We start from the raw sequence: 17038 nt of genomic DNA on the forward strand, positions 1-17038 counted from the left end.
CTCACACCTGTAATCCCAGCACTTTGGGAGGCCGAGGCAGGCGGATCACGAGGTCAGGAGATCGAGACCATCCTGGCTAACACGGTGAAACCCTGTCTCTACTAAAACTACAAAAAAATTAGCCGGGCGTGGTGGTGGCGGGTGCCTGTAGTCCCAGCTACTCGGTAAGCTGAGGCAGGAGAATGACGTGAACCTGGGAGACCAAGCTTGCAGTGAGCCGAGATCGCTCCACTGCACTCCAGCGCCTGGGTGACAGAGCGAGACTCCACCTCAAAAAAAAAGTAGCCAGGTGTGATGGCAGGCGCCTATAATCCCAGCTACTCGAGAGGCTGAGGCAGGAGAATTGCTTGAACCTGGGAGGACGAGGCTGCAGTGAGCCGAGATCGCGCCACTGCACTCCAGCCTGGGGGACAAGCGCGAGACTTCACCTCAAAAAACAAAACAAAACAAAACAAAAACAAAAAAACTTCCTCTTGGTAAATATTACTCAAGTTGTGATACCCTAAAGAATACCAAATTATCTAAAGTTAAGAAAAAGATCTACATTCACTGAGCATTTAATGCACTAAGCCAGGAAGGTAGGATCTTTTCTCCTCATTCATTCATTCATTCATTCATTTTGAGACGGTCTCGCTCTGTTGCCCAGGCTGGAGTGCAATGGTGCAATCTCAGTTCACTGCAACCTGCACCTCCTGGGTTGAAGCGATTCTCCTGCCTCAACCCCTCAAGTAGCTGGTATTACATGGACCTGCCACCATGCCCAGCTACTTGTATTTTTAGTAGAGACAGGGTTTCACCAGTTGGCCAGGCTGGTCTCAAACTCCTGGCCTGAAGTGATCCGCCCACCTTGGCCTCCCAAAGTGCTGAGGTTACAGGTGTGAGGCAATGTGCCCGGCCCTGTTCTCCATTTTCTGGATAAGGAAATTAATTCAGAGAAATTTTAAAAAGCTTAAATGAAGTCACTCATACAGCTCACAATTAGAGGCTGGCTCCAAAGCCCACACACTTTCCACTATACCATGCTGCCTTGAGCATTTCTCAGCAAACACTCAAGAGCTCAGTTCTCCAGGGTAAGGGTAACCATGCTTGCCTTGCCAGTCTCCACTTTACCCACTGGATCAAAGAAAATACTAGCCAAATACGATGGAAGTAAAAACATATAAACTCTCTGACAGGCATGTATGATCTCTACTCAGATATAAATTCACCTAGGACTACTTCTGAAAAGCTAAGGACATGAGCTTCAAGTCAGTGACAAGTAAAGGAAAAATATTTAAATTTAAGAAAAGGGGCTGGACATGGTGGCTCACGCTTGCCATCCCTTTGGGAGTTGGGAGGCAGAGGCGGGTGGATCACCTGAGGTTAGGAGTTCGTGAGCAGCCTGGCCGACATGGTGAAACCCCGTTTCTACTAAAAATACAAAACTTTGCTGAGTGTGGGCTGGGTGCAGTGGCTCATACCTGTAACTCCAGCACTCTGGGAGGCCGAGGTGGGTGGATCATGAGGTCAGGAGATCGAGACCCTCCTGGCTAACATGGTGAAGCCCCATCTCTACTAAAAATACAAAAAAATTAGCCGGGTGTGGTGGTGGGTGGTTGCAGTCCCAGCTATTCGGGAGGCTGAGGCAGGAGAATGGCGTGAAACCCGGAGGCGGAGCTTGCAGTGAGCCAAGACTGCACCACTGCTCTCCAGCCTGGGCAACAGAGCAAGACTCCATCTCCAAAAAAAAAAAAAAAAAGTAGGACTAAAGATGTACAACCTAGATACAAAAAGAATTTGATAAATGATATCTGGGAGGATCAAATCACAAACAATAGCATAAGAAAAGAGGTGATTATCTAGGCTTAGGCAACAGAGTTCAAATTAACTGCAACTGAAAGCTTAAAGGTACTCCTGCGAAAGAAATACAAACTTCACAGAACCAAACATTTAACAAAAACTCAGTAATATCATAAACTGGCAAAAACAGTCTTTATGTTTGCCCTTTACAAATTTTATAAATAACTTGCTAAATCTTTGTCCCCATTTTAACATACAGTTATGTGTTGCTTAACAACAGGGATACATTCTGAAAAATACATGATTAGGCGATTTCATTGTTGTGTGAACATCGTAAAGTGTACTTAAACCTAGATGGTATACAGCCTACTGCTCCTAGGCTATAAACCTATATAGTCTGTTACTATATTGACAATTATGACACAATGGTATTTGTTTAAACATATCTAAACACAGAAAATGTATGGCAAAAGTATGATGTTATAACCTTATGGGACTACCATTATGTGGGGCATGACTGTATATCCTTGGACTCAGCAAGCAGATCAATATTAGAACCATTACAAAGGCTGAAAAATAGCTTTTTTTCTTTTTTTTTGAGACTGAGTATCGCTCTGTCGCCCAGGCTGGAGTGCAGTGGCACTATCTATCTCGGCTCAGTGCAAGCTCCGCCTCCCGGGTTCACGCCATTCCCCTGCCTCAGCCTCCCAACTAGCTGGGACTATAGGCGCCTGCCAGCATGCCTGGCCTTTTTTTTTTTTTTTTTTTTTTGTATTTTTAGTAGAGACGGGGTTTCACCATGTTAGCCAGGATGGTCTCAATCTTCTCACCTCATGATCCACCCACCTTGGCCTCCCAAAGCGCTGGGATTACAGGCATGAGCCACCGCGTCTGGCCAAAAAATAGCTATTTTTTTAAAAGTCAACATTATACTGAAGCATAGCTAAATGGTTAACTTACACTTATTCACTGGTGTGCAATAAAACAAGCCAAAATTTGTTTATCTAGCGGTTAGTCCTCTCCTACCTCCTTATAGTGCTGTCTGCTTGAGTGGGTCTAGCCTATTTGGAGAAATCAGATAATGATGCTTCAGAATTACTATTACAACAACAAATCAGATCACAGAACAGCCAAACCCCATTCATATGGTCAGAAAGTTACATTTTTTCTTCATTAAGCAGAAAATAGCTCAACTAATCAAAAGAAAACATCAATTCTTTGGAGATGAGGATTCCTCTCCACATGTTTAGAAATAGTACACCAGGCAATCAAGCACCAATACAAAGAAAACCATTTGCTTTCCCAATCCCTGATACACAAATTGGGAATTACACCCAAGCTAATGTGTACTGGTGAGTTCTCTGGAAAAAAGCAGTTAAGTCTATTAAGGGAAGTCAGTTTTCAATCACTTGGGAGTTACAAATTAATGACTGATTGACTCACAAGTGAAGTAAGTGTTTACCACTATTTGGGAAAATGTATGTATCAAAATGTTGGCTAAAGTAAAACTAGGTACACTACCTTGTAATAAAGCAGAATATGGACTAGATCTTAACACAGACACAAGAAATGAGAACAATACTTCCAGTCTTGAGACAGCATTTAAATTAGGGAGTAATGTTTTTCTCAAAGTAGTACTGCTGGCCGGGCACGGTGGCTCACGCCTGTAATCCCAGCACTTTGAGAGGCCGAGGTGGGTGGATCACGAGGTCAGGAGATCGAGACCATCCTGGCTAACACGGTGAAACCCCGTCTCTACTAAAAATACAAAAAAAATTAGCCGGGGAGGTGGTGCACGCCTGTAGTCCCAGCTACTTGGAGGCTGAGGCAGGAGAATGGCGTGAACTCGGGAGGCGGAGCTTGCAGTGAGCCGAGATCGCGCCACTGCGCTCCAGCCTGGGCGACACAGCGAGACTCCGTCTCAAAAAAAAAAAAAAAGTAGTACTGCTATTTTATTTTTTTTAAAGAGACAAGGTTTCGCTATGTTGTCCCAGTGGCTGGGGCTAAGGTGTGTGCCACTGTACGCAGTCAAAGCATATTCCTTAATGTGTTAACTCATTATGGGTTTATAGGAAGTAAGATAACTGTAGAGGCCATAAAGACTTCTACTGACTCAAGTATTGCAAATAAGCATAAAAAATTACTGCAGGCTGGGTGTGGTGGTTCACGCCTATAATCCCAGTACTCTGGGAGGCCAAGGCAGCTGGATCACTTGAGGACAGGAGTTGGAAACCATCGTGGCCAACAGGGTGAAACCCTGTCTCTACTAAAAATACAAAAATTAGCCGGGCATGGTGGCAGGCACCTGTAAATCCCAGCTACTCAGGAGGTTAAGGCAGGAGAATCGCTTGAACCTGGGAGGCGGAGGTTGCAGTGAGCTGAGATGTGGCCACTGCACTCCAACTTGGGTAACACAGTGAGGCTCTGTCTCAAAAAAAAATTACTGCCTTACACTACTCAATGACTTAATCATCATACAGGAATAGAGAAAGTAAACGGATCAATTTTTTCATTTATCATATAGCACAAGATGTGTCTAGGCCAGTCTCTTCTGTAAGGGTGGTATACATTTTCCTAAGGGAACTGGGGGATTCCACTGCCTATCCTTGGAAAAAGAAACATGAAAATCATATACAGCATTATATGAGTATTTAATACCTACAGAATAATTTCTGTCTTCCAAAAGACAAAGTATCTCCAGTAGTGTATGTACCTAACTAGAATACTCCTAAATCCCTAACTTATTCTCATCCTGTATCAGCAGCATGCTACTGATTCCCAGTGATGAGGTGTGCAAATACTCCATTTCTTAATACTTGATTGCTGATTATTTTCATTCACTCTGATTGGTACCTTCCCTCTATCTTTGCAGGGGGACTAAGTTCTTTTTAGGCGAGTCACAAATGTTCATACTTATCTGACAATAAAAATTAAACTTGAACATCTACATGTGCTAACAACTGTTGTCAACTAAGTGCCACAGAGGAAAGAGAAAAGTAGTTTTAGTAGTCACATTTATCTTTTTTGCCACAGATTTTCTAAGCACTTGAGTTCTACTTTTTGGCCTGGCTTTTTGCTGTTACTAAGTGTCTCTTCCTCTCTAGCATTCCAAGAGTAGAAATCCCCGGCTATTAACAGTTTCACTTAGAGCTTCAGACGTTTTACTCTACATTAAGCTTCTCATCTTTCACTTCTGTTGTGAAGGTTGCTCTTATCTTTATCCACTGAAGTCATAAACAATGCAAAGAAGAAAAAGAAAATACAGCTACCCTCAACATAGTGACGTTCTACTGAATCTCTGACTTAGAAGAGCCCCAAACCATGAGGAGTAATAGGAAACCTAAGATTAAAAGGTAAGTTATAACGGCCATACAGTCAGTGACTTCCATAAATCTTTTAATTTGCCCTCCACTTTAATAATTACCTCACTGGGCCAGGTGCAGTGGCTCAAGCCTGTAATCCCAGCACTTTGGGAGGCCGAGATGGGCGGATCACGAGGTCAGGAGATGGAGACCATTCTGGCTAACATGGTGAAACCCCGTCTCTACTAAAAAGTACAAAAAATTAGCTGGGCGAGGTGGCGGGCGCCTGTAGTCCCAGCTACTCGGGAGGCTGAGGCAGGAGAATGGTGTAAAAACCCGGAAGGCGGAGCTTGCAGTGAGCTGAGATTGCACCACTGCACTCCAGCCTGGGCGACAGAACAAGACTCCGTCTCAAAAAAAAAAAAAAAAACTTACCTCACTATGCTCAACAGGCTATACTAGAACTAGATCTAATTACCGAATAAAAATAGAATGTATCAGGCCGGGTGTGGTGGCTCACCTGAGGCCGGGAGTTCCAGATGAGCCTGACCAACATGGAGAAAACCCATCTCTACTAAAAACAGAAAATTAGCCTGGCGTGGTGATGTATCCCTGTAATCCCAGCTACTCGGCGGGCTGAGGCAGGAGAATTGCTTGAACCTAGGAGGCGGACGTTGCGGTGAACCGAGATCGCACCATTGCACTCCAACCTGGGCAATAAGAGCGAAACTGTCTCCAAAAAAAAAAAAAAGAATGTACCATACATAAATATAAATCACTCTGGGCAAGTTCAGAATTTACTTCACTCAGACTTGGTAGATTTGTGAGCCGCCCCGTTACCAGAAATTTCAAGACAATCACACAATTAATCCCCCTCATAATTACACTAATGAGAAAGATAGAGATAATATAAAAGGAAATAACTGGCAAGAGGAAAGCTGTAGATGTGTGATCGTCAAATTTAAAATACACTCATGTTATTTACTTATTTTTATATGTTCTCTATTTTCAACATTAAAATTAACTGTAAAGAATAGCAAAATGTTAGTAATTTTTGAAGCTTGTGGTGGGCACATGGAACTTAATTACTTTGTACTCTATCTAGGTATGTAAATTCTTCAGAATAAAAAGTTAAAAAAAAAAAAAGAAGTCACAGTAAATTTACAAACGTCTAGATTATCAATAGAAAGATAAGAGGCCGGCTGGGCACAGTGGTTCACACCTGTAATCCCAGCACTCTGGGAGGCTGAGGTAGGCTGATCACCTGAGGTCAGGAGTTCAAGACCAGCCTGACTAATATGCAGAAACCCTGCCTTTACTAAAAATACAAAAAATTAGCCAGGCATGGGGGCATGCCTGTAATCCCAGCTACTTGGGAGGCTTAGGCAGGAGAACTGCTTGAACCCAGGAGGCAGAGGTTACAGTGAGCCAAGATTGCGCCACTGCACTCCAGTCTGCACAAAAAAAACCCGCCGACAAAAAAAAAAAAAAAAAAAAAAAAGAAAGAAAGTAAGAGGCCGGGTGCGGTGGCTCACGCCTGTAATCCCAACACTTTGGGAGGCTGAGGCGAGCAATTACAAGGTCAAGAGATCAAGACCATCCTGGCTAACACGGTGAAACCCCATCTCTCCTAAAAATACAAAAAATTAGCCGGGTGTGGTGGCACGCACCTGTAGTCCCAGCTACTCAGGAGGCTGAGGCAGGAGAATCGCTTAAACCCAGGAGGCAGAGGTTGCAGTGAGCCAAGATCACACTACTGCACTCCAGCCTAGGTGACAGAACAAGACTCCGTCTCAAAAAAGGCTTTCTTGCTTCCCAGCCAGCCTGGCAACTGCTCTTGGTTGGGGACCATCCTGAACCTAAGACAGAAGGTTGGTGGCCGCAAAGAGGATGAAAAAGCGGTGGCCGGGCGCGGTGGCTCAAGCCTGTAATCCCAGCACTTTGGGAGGCTGAGACGGGCGGATCACGAGGTCAGGAGATCGAGACCATCCTGGCTAACCCGGTGAAACCCCGTCTCTACTAAAAAATACAAAAAAACTAGCCGGGCGAGGTGGCGGGCGCCTGTAGTCCCAGCTGCTCAGGAGGCTGAAGCAGGAGAATGGCGTGAACCCGGGAGGCGGAGCTTGCAGTGAGCTGAGATCCGGCCACTGCACTCCAGCCTGGGCGACAGAGCGAGACTCCGTCTCAAAAAAAAAAAAGAAAAAGCGGCTGGAGTTGATCAACTCTAGGCTCCAACTTATTTAAAGTGAAACTGGTCATCCTCACCAACAACTGCCCATCTTTAAGGAAATTCAAAATATAGTACTAAACACCATGTTGGCCAAAACTGGCATCCATCATTACAGTGGCAATAACTGTAAGGCATACAGAAAATACTACAGAGTTTGCACACTGGCTATTGTTAAGCAGGTGAGTCTGATAACATTAAAAGCATACCAGAACAGACTGGCGAAAAGTAAACAATGCAAAATTTTTCTTTAATAAAATGTGCCAACAGGTGCAGTGGCTCACGCCTGTAATCCCAGCACTTTGGGAGGCCGAGGCGGATCACCGGAGGTCAGGAGTTTGAGACCAGCTGGATCAACATGACAAAACCCCGTCCCTACTAAAAACACAAAACTTAGCTGGGTGTGATGGTGGGCACCTGTAATCCCAACTACTCAGGAGGCTGAGGCAGGAGAACTGCTTGACCCTGGGAGGCGGAGGTTGCAGTGAGCTGAGATCGCACCACTGCACTCCAGCATGGGCGACAGCGAGACTCCGCCTCAAAGAAACAAATAAAAAAGGAAACGAAAGGAAAGGAAAAGGGAAGGGAAAGGAAAGAAGGGGAGAGGGGAGGAAAGGGAAGAAAAAAGGAAAGGCAACCAGGAGTGGTGGTTCATACCAGTAATCCCAGCATTTTGGGAGGCCAAGGCAGGTGGGTCACCTGAGGTCAGCAATTCAAGACCAGCCTGGCAAGCATGGTGAAACCCCATCTCTACTCAAAATACAAAAAATAAGGCAGGTGTTTGAGTGGGCACCTGTAATCCCAGCTACTTGGGAGGCTGAGGCAGAATTGCTTGAATTCGGGAGGCAGAGTTTGTAGTGAGCTGAGATCGTGCCACTGCACTCCAGCCTGGGCAACAAGAGTGAAACTCTGTCTCACTGAAAAAAAAAAAAAAAAAAAAGCTGGGTGAAGAGGCGAGGTGAAGCGAAGGGAAAAGGGGAGGGGAAGGGTAATAGGAGAGGAGGGGAGGGAAAGGAAGTAGATTAAGTTTTGTCTCCAAAGAAAGAGATGTCCTTTTTTACTGTAAACTTTTTCCAATTGTGAATTCTGTACCATGTGCATATATCACCTATCCAAAAACCGACTAAAATTTAAAAATAAAAGTAATGGCTAGATTTACCATAATTACTAAAAGACATAAGCACAATGAAAATCAGGGACAGAGTTATGGCTAGGTGTGGTGGCTCACGCCTGTAATCCCAGCACTTTGGGAGGTCCAGACGGGTGGATCATGAGGTCAAGAGATCCAGACCATCCTGGCCAACATGGTGAAACCCCATATCTATTAAAAATACAAAAATTAGCCAGACATGGTGGCAGACACCTGTGGTCCCAGCTACCAGGGAGGCTGAGGCAGGAGAATTGCTTGAACCCGGGAGGCAGAGGTTGCAGTGAGCCAAGATCATGTCACTGCACTCCAGCCTGGCAACAGAGTGAGATTCTGTCTCAAAAAAAGAAAGAAAAGAAAGGAGAGGGGAGGGGAAGGGAGGGAAAGGGGAACGGAGGGGAGGGGAGGCCAGAAGCAGCATAACTCACTCAAAAAACTCAAGAGTAAAATAGGTAACAAGACTATTATAGTATATAGAACACTACCACTAGTTAAGGAAAGACACACTAAAGGCTAAAGATCAGATATCTAAGAGAAAAAGATCTAGCTGACCAAATATTAAATATACTAATAAGTATTCCCTCCTACTGAATCCGAGGGAAAAATAAACTGATAAGTAAAGGGGTCTCAGGGTCAAAGCAGCATCACTCACCTAGAACTCCCTAGACTGTAGAGGGATACATGAATATATAGCTGCTCATAACAACTGACTAGTAAATGGTCAAGAAGTTTAAAATCAGAATTGATGGATTAGATATGCCAATGTGAAATTCTAGACATTCATCACTTCTGTCAAACAGTATTATAAAGTAACTTTGTCATCAAAATGGGCCCAACATTAGACAGTATTCAGCAGACTTGTGAGAAACGTTCTTTTTTTTTTTTGAGACAGTCTCCCTCTGTCACCCAGACCGGAGTGGTGCAGTTGCGCCTGCTTACTGCAACCTCTGCCTCCCAGGTTCAGGCAATTCTCTGCCCTCCGCCTCAAAAGTAGCTGGGACTACAGGCGCCAGCCACCACGCCTGGCTAATTTTTGTATTTTTAGTAGAGACAGGGTTTCACAATGTTGGCCAGGCTGGTCTTGAACTCCTGACCTTGTGATCCACCTGCCTCAGCCTCCCAAAGTGTTGGGATTACAGGCGTGAGCCACTGCATCCGGCCAAGAAACCTTCTTTATTGAAATGAAGGAAGAAAATATTCATGCAGAGGAGTGGATCAAGTTCTGTGAAGCTGTACCTAAACACAGTCCAAGAGGAAAACCCTGTCTTGTCTGGATTTTACCTAGAGGAAACTTCTAGCACACTATTAGCTGAGATTTGCCCATTAGCATTGATGAGCACACGCAACCTATAGGAAAAAGTGACACTTTTCTTCAATTCGGTGACAGAAAGATTTGTCAAAATTCTGATTGTTGTTACTAGGATTTGGTATAGTAGGCAAGTTTATCATTTTACTGGGCAGTAAATATTCACCTTAAAAAGTTTATCCCAGCTGGGCACGGGCCAGCTCACATCTGTAATCCCAGCACTTTGGGAGGCCAAGGCAGGCAGATCACTTGAGCCCAGAAGTTTCACACCAGCCTGGGTGATACGCCGAAACCCAATCTCTCCAAAAATGACAAAAAGTTAGCTGGGCAGGGTGGCGCACGCCTGTAGTCCCAGCTACTCAAGAAGCTGAAATGGGAGGATCGCTTGAGCTGCAGGAGGCAGAGGTTGCAGTGAGCCGAGATCACAACACTGCACTCCAGCCTGGGCGACAGAGCAAGACTCTGTCTCAAAAAAATATAATAAGTTTATCCCTTCCCCCAAGTAAATCTGAACTTTTAAAAAAGTTTATTATTGGCTGGGCACAGTGGCTCACGCCTGTAATCCCAGCACTTTGGGAGGTCAAGGTGGGTAGATCACAAAGTTAGGAGTTCGAGACCAGCCTGGTCAACATGGTGAAACCCCATCTCTACTAAAAATATAAAAATTAGCCAGGCGTGGTGGCAGGTGCTTGTAATCCCAGCTACTCGGGAGGCTGAGACAGGAGAATCGCTTGAACCTGGAAGGTGGAGGTTGCAGTGAGCTGAGATCACACCACTGCACCTGGCCTGGGCGACAGAGCAAGACTCCATCTCAATAAAACAAAAACCAAAAATAAAAATGTCCCCATACCAACCAGAACCACTATATTAAACAACACCAACATGACTTTATCTTCAATGAGGTTTTTGTGGCAATTATTACCAAGTCTCAAGCTTGTAGTTGAATACAAATACTACCAGAGGAAGTCAGAATAGTGGTTACCTGTTGGGAGTGGAGAAGGCTAATGACTAGGAGAGAACACAAAAAAGATTTCTGGGACTGGGCACAGTGGCTTATGCCTGTAATCTCAGCACCTGGGGAGGTTGAGATGGGCAGATCACTTCAGGTCAGGAGTTCAAAACCAGCCTGGCCAACATGGTGAAACCCCGTCTCAACTAAAAATACAAAAATTAGCCAGGTGTAGTGTCACGCACCTGCAGTTTCAGCTACTTGGGAGGCTGAGGCAGGAGAATCGCTTCAACCTGGAAGGCAGAGGTTGCAGTGAGCTGAATCTGTGCCACTGCACTCCAGTGTGAGTGACAGAGCAAGACTCTCTCTCAAAAAACAAAAAAAGACTTCTGGGTCTTCTATATCTGTATCTGGGTGGTCACCTTATAATTAAACTACTTTTCTGAATGTATATTACAGCTCAGTTAAAAAAAAAGCTTACGGGCCAGGCATGGTGGCTCACATCTGTAATCCCAGGACTTTGGGAGGCCGAGACAGGCAGATCACGAGGTCAGAAGATTGAGACCATCCCGGCTAACACAGTGAAACCCGTCTCTACTAAAAATACAAAAAATCAGCCAGACATGGTGACACGCATCTGCAGTCCCAGCTACTTGGGAGGCTGAGGCAGGAGAATCGCTTGAACCCGGGAGGCAGAGGTCGCAGTAAACCGAGATTGCTCCACTGCACTCCAGTCTGGGTGACAGGGTGAGACTCCGTCTCAAAAAAACAAAGGATGGGTGGGGTGGCTCACACCTGTAATCCCAGCACTTTGGGAGGCCAAGGTGGGCGGATCACCTAAGGTCAGGAGTTCGAGACCAGACTGACCAACATGGAGAAATCCCATCTCTACTAAAAATATAAAATTAGTCAGGCGTGGTGGCACATGCCTGTAATCCCAGCTACTCAGGAGGCTGAGGCAGGAGAATCCCTTGAACCCGGGAGGCGGATGTTGCAGTGAACCAAGATCACATCACTGCACTCCAGCCTGGGCAACAAGGGCGAAGCTCCGTCTCAAAAACAAACAAAAAAATTAGCTGGGCGTGGTGGAACGCGCTTGTAGTCCCAGCTACTTGAGAGGCTGAGGCACGAGAGAATCAGTTGAACCCAGGAGGCAGAGGCTGCAGTGAGCCAGGATCACGCCACTGCACTGCAGCCTGGGTGATAGAGCGAGACTCCATCTTAAAAAAAAAAAAAAGTTTACAAAAACTGATAAACAAGAGATTGGTAGTATTTCCTTGGCTTAATGCTGATTATAGTCAGGTATAAGAGGTACAGAACCAACCAGTCATGGTAGCACATGCATGCAGTCCCAGTTACTTGGGAGGCTGACATGGGAGGATCACTTAAGCCCAAGAGATTGGGGCTGCAGTGAGCCACGATCATGCCACTGCACTCTAGCCTGGGCAACAGAGTGAGACCGTCTCTGAAGAAAAAAAAAAAGACCCGAGACATCTGAGGGGCAAAGGAGTCATGTTACTAAAAATTTATTGACAATATAATGATGTACTCTTGAATCTAAGATATGCAGTATTTGGGTCCTTCCTTTATCCATATAGCTTCAGTTACCTGTTTCTTTTTATCTACAAAGATTTCTAAGTCTGATGATCACAGCTAAGGGTTAGGGCTGAGTACGCTGTTCATTGAGACTTTTATACCTCTGACTTTGGAAATAAGAAAGGCTCTTCAAAAATCCATCTGGGCCAGGTGTAGTGGTTCATGCCTATAATCCCAGCACTTTGGGAGGCTGAGGTGGGAGGATCACTTGAACCCTGGAGTTCAAGACCAGCCTGGGCAACATAGCAAGACTCTGCCTTTACAAAAAAAAAAAAAAAAGAATTAGCCAGGTGCTGTGGCATGCGCCTTCAGTCCCAGCTCCTCAGGAGGAAGTGGGAGGATCACTTGAGCCCAGTAGTTCTAGGCTGTAGTAAGCTATGATACAGCCACTGTACTGCAGCCAGGGCAACAGAATGAGACCCTGTCTCTTTAACAATATATTAAAAAAAAAAAAAAAAAAAAAATTCCATCTAACAAGGAAGTCTCTAAATAGCATTAAAGAAAGCTGCATGAGATGGGGCATAAAACAGATACTGGCTCCTAATATCAAGACAGTTGCCTATCCTGAATCAAAAGCACCACTCAAAGAAGAACTGGATTCTCCACTCCAACAAGTAGGTCAGATAAAGGGGATAATCTGAAACAAAAGGGAAAGTAGGAGGGACCATAAAAACAGAATGGCTTGAGGGCCTGTAAGAGTGAACAGGAAAATTTTCTTTTCTTTCTTTTTTTTTTTTTTCTTTTGGAGATGGAGTTTCGCTCTTGTTGCCCCAGGCTGGAGGGCAATGGCGCGATCTCCGCTTACCTCAACCTCCACCTCCCGGGTTCAAGCAATTCTCCTGCCTCAGCCTCCTGAGTAGCTGGGATTACAGGCATGCACTACCACACCCGGCTAATTTTGTATTTTTAGTAGACCTGGGGTTTCTTCATGTTGGTCAGGCTGGTCTCGAATTCCCAACCTCAGGTGATCCACCTGCCTCGGCCTCCCAAAGTGCTGGGATTACAGGTGTGAGTCACTGTGCCCAGCTATGAACAGGAAAATTTTCAAGGCCAATGAAGCAACTCCTAATACTGACTGAAATATTAACTACAGAGAGTTCAGGAGATCATGCTATATTCTGCTAACACATCCATAAATTTCTTAAGGGAAAAATGTCATCAAACTACAGATTTTATATTCATTGCTTTAAATATCCAAAGCAACATTAGTAAGATCCATTTTTGAAGGATCTTTTTAAAAAGAGAAATTGGTTAAACAAATACTTCCAGTTAATTAAAAAATACTGTGGCTATGGCTTTGAGAACTAAAATAGCTCTCAAAACACCTTTTTTTTTTAAAAAAAAAAAAAAGGAAGAAAAGATGAAAAACACTCAAATCATCTGATTTTGGCTTTTCTGTTTCTTCTAATATGATGAGAACAGAATGCGCTTATGCAAGATGGGAAGAATGTGAACAAAAGACAGTTACCTCAAATAGGACTACTTGACTTTTGGTGCTAAGTATCTCAGACCACCCAATGTGGGTGCAAGAGAAAGATTAATGCTTCTCAGGGAAATAACTGATGAGAGACTAAGTAAATATTTTCTACGAAAAGTCAAAACTACATTATATTGCTCTAAAGTGGAAGTTTCTGCTTAAGAAAAATTTCTTCTATAGGGACCCAGAATTTATGTCTTCTAAAAATATCAACTATAATGTAATGGATTCAAATCACCACTCCTGCTATATAGGTTAAGGTCTCAAAGTTAGACAGCTGGCCAATATATTAAAAAAAATTTTTTTAAAGAACTGCTGAAGGCCGGGTGCGGTGGCTGACGCCTGTAATCCCAGAACTTTGGGAGGCTGAGGCGGGCGGATCACGAGGTCAGGAGATCGAGACCATCCTGGCAAACACGGTGAAACCCCATCTCTATTAAAAATACAAAAAATGGGCCGGGCGCGGTGGCTCAAGCCTGTAATCCCAGCACTTTGGGAGGCCGAGACGGGCGGATCACGAGGTCAGGAGATCGAGACCATCCTGGCTAACACAGTGAAACCCCGTCTCTACTAAAAATACAAAAAATTTAGCCGGGCGAGGTGGCAGGCGCCTGTAGTCCCAGCTAATCGGGAGGCTGAGGCAGGAGAATGGTGTTGAACCCGGGAGGCGGAGCTTGCAGTGAGCCGAGATCGCGCCACTGCACTCTAGCCTGGGTGACAGAGCAAGACTCTGTCTCAAAAAAAAAAAAAAAAAAAAAAAAGAACTGCTGAAAACGATGTACTTCCTCAGTAACTATATATGTTTCTATATTCAAATATTTCACTCCTTGGGCCTGGCATGGTGGCTCATGTCTGTCATCCCAATGCTTTGGAAGACCTAGGCAAAAGGATGGCTTGAAGCTAGGAGTTCTAGACTGGCTCAAGCAACATAATGAGACCCTGTCTCAAAAAACAAACAGGAAAAAAAAAAAAACAAAAAAACCCCAGGCCGGGTGTGGTGGCTAAAGCCTATAATCCTAGCACTCTGGGAGGCGGAGGCAGGCCAATCGCTTTAGTCCAGGAGTCTGAGACCAGCCTATGCAACATGGTAAAGCCCCATCTCTACAAAAAGTACAAAAAAATTAGCCATGTGTAGCAGCACATGCCTGTAGTCCCAGCTACTAGAGAGGTTAAAGGAGGGGGAGGATTGCTAGAACCCAGAGTTCAAGCCTGTGATGAGCTATGACTGCACCACTGCATTCCAGCCTGGGTAACAGAGTAACAGCCTGTCTCAGAAAAAAAAAGAAATTATAATAAACTACAAAAATACCAATCCCAAATCACATAGCTCTGGTAGGTATTTAAAAGATTCAAATCGTGGCTGGGCAGTGGCTCACGCCTGTAATCCCAGCACTTTGGGAGGCCAAGGTGGGAGGACTGCTTCAGGCCAGAAGTTGGAGACCAGCCTGGCCAATATGGCGAAACCCCATCTCTACTAAACATACAAAAAAAATTAGCCAGGTGTGCTGGTGCACGCCCGTAGTCCCAGCTACTCAGGAGGCTGAGGTACCAACAAAGATAACCTTCTTTTTTTTTTTTTTTTTTGAGACAGAGTCTCGCGCTGTGTCACCCAGGCTGGAGTGCAGTGGCGCGATCTCGGCTCACTGCAAGCTCCGCCTCTCAGGCTCACGCCATTCTCCTGCCTCAGCCTCCGAGTAGCTGGGACTACAGGCGCCCGCCACCACGCCCGGCTAGTTTTTTGTATTTTTAGTAGAGACGGGGTTTCACCATGTTAGCCAGGATGGTCTCGATCTCCTGACCTCGTGATCCACCCGCCTCGGCCTCCCAAAGTGCTGGGATTACAGGCTTGAGCCACCGCGCCCAGCCAAAGATAACCTTCTTGAGTAGAGCCAGATAACCTACTCTGGCTCTACTGTGAGCAAGTGAAAGCCTCCTAGTAAGTTCTAAATTCACTGAACAAAACCTGTATCTATGGAATAAAATAATCACCTTCACTGTAAAAGCAGAAAAATGACATGAGGAGAAAGACAAGTGATCTATTAGAGCAAGAAAATCAGTCAGCAAAGAAATCTAACTTTTATAAGGAATTTGTCCTTACCTGCCTTAACATCTCCATTCCCTGAAAACAGTATGACCCTGCTGATGTAGTTGTGTTTGGCTCTCTACCTCTGCCAATTAGCTCAACTAGGAACTGTACATGCTCCTTACTCCTGAAGCTGCCCCTGATTTTAAAAGATTGTGAAGACAAGAAATCAGATTATCAAAACTTTTACACTTAGACTAAAAGTTGAGATGTTTGAGGAACATTTCAAAGAAGACAATTTTTATTTTAAAATGTATACTCAAGCTGGGTGCGATGGTCCACACACCTGTAATTCCAGCTACTTGGGAAACCTGAGGCCAGAGGATTGCTTGACCCAGGAGTTCGAAGCTGCAGTGATCATGCCTGTGAACAGCCACTGCATTCCAGCCTGGGCAACATAGCAAGATCTCATCTCTTAAAATAAAAATTTTAAAAAGCCTCCTTTGCCGGGTGCAGTGGTTCACACCTGTAGTCCCAGCACTTTGGGAGGCCAAGGTGGGCGGATCACCTGAGGTCAGGAGTTTGAGACCAGCCTGGCCAACATGGTGAAACCCCGCCTCTACTAAAAATATAAAATAGCCGGGTGTAGTGGCACATGCCTGTAATCCCAGCAACTTGGGAGGTTGAGGCAGGAAAACCGCTTGAACCCGGGAGGTGGAGGTTGCAGTGAGCCCAAGATCGCGCCACTGCACTCCAGCCTGGGCAACAAGAACGAAACTCCATCTCAAAAAAAAAAAAAAGGCCTCCTTCTTCTCTTTCCAATAATTGGGCTGTAGTCACATGCCTGACAATCAAAATCCAAAGACAACCGCTTTTTTGAAAGGAAATGCTAATAAGGTATATAAGTGTTCCCAAAGGCACTCGAAGATAGACAGTTCTCACTGCTGGCCAGCTACACTACTTCTCTCAAGTTTAGATTTCAACTGAGTTGTTTCAGAAACTCTTACAGCCTGTAGGTGTGATTGTAAATTGGTACACATTTTTGGAGAATAACTCAAAGTCTAACAAAATTGTAAAGGCGCATACCATTTGATTCACTAATTACACTTCTAGGACTTTTACCTACAAATATACTTAAATGTGTAAAGATCTATGTAAGATGTTTCACTGGAATGTTGGTTATCATAGCACACATACACACAAATTGCAAACACCCTAACTGTTCCTCGGAA

The 17038-nt window shown here is 44.7% G+C and overlaps 1 protein-coding gene and 1 pseudogene across 3 annotated transcripts in view; one reads left to right on the top strand and one right to left on the bottom strand.

Annotated features, from left to right (window-relative positions):
- GATAD2B (GATA zinc finger domain containing 2B) overlaps positions 1-17038 on the bottom strand; it is a 123169-nt gene that overhangs the window by 82447 nt on the left and 23684 nt on the right. The window lies entirely within an intron of this gene.
- Positions 1083-7643, top strand: LOC110743241 (annotated as a pseudogene).

This window comes from Papio anubis, chromosome 1 (assembly GCF_008728515.1).
Source record: "Papio anubis isolate 15944 chromosome 1, Panubis1.0, whole genome shotgun sequence".
NCBI classification, from domain to species: domain Eukaryota; kingdom Metazoa; phylum Chordata; class Mammalia; order Primates; family Cercopithecidae; genus Papio; species Papio anubis.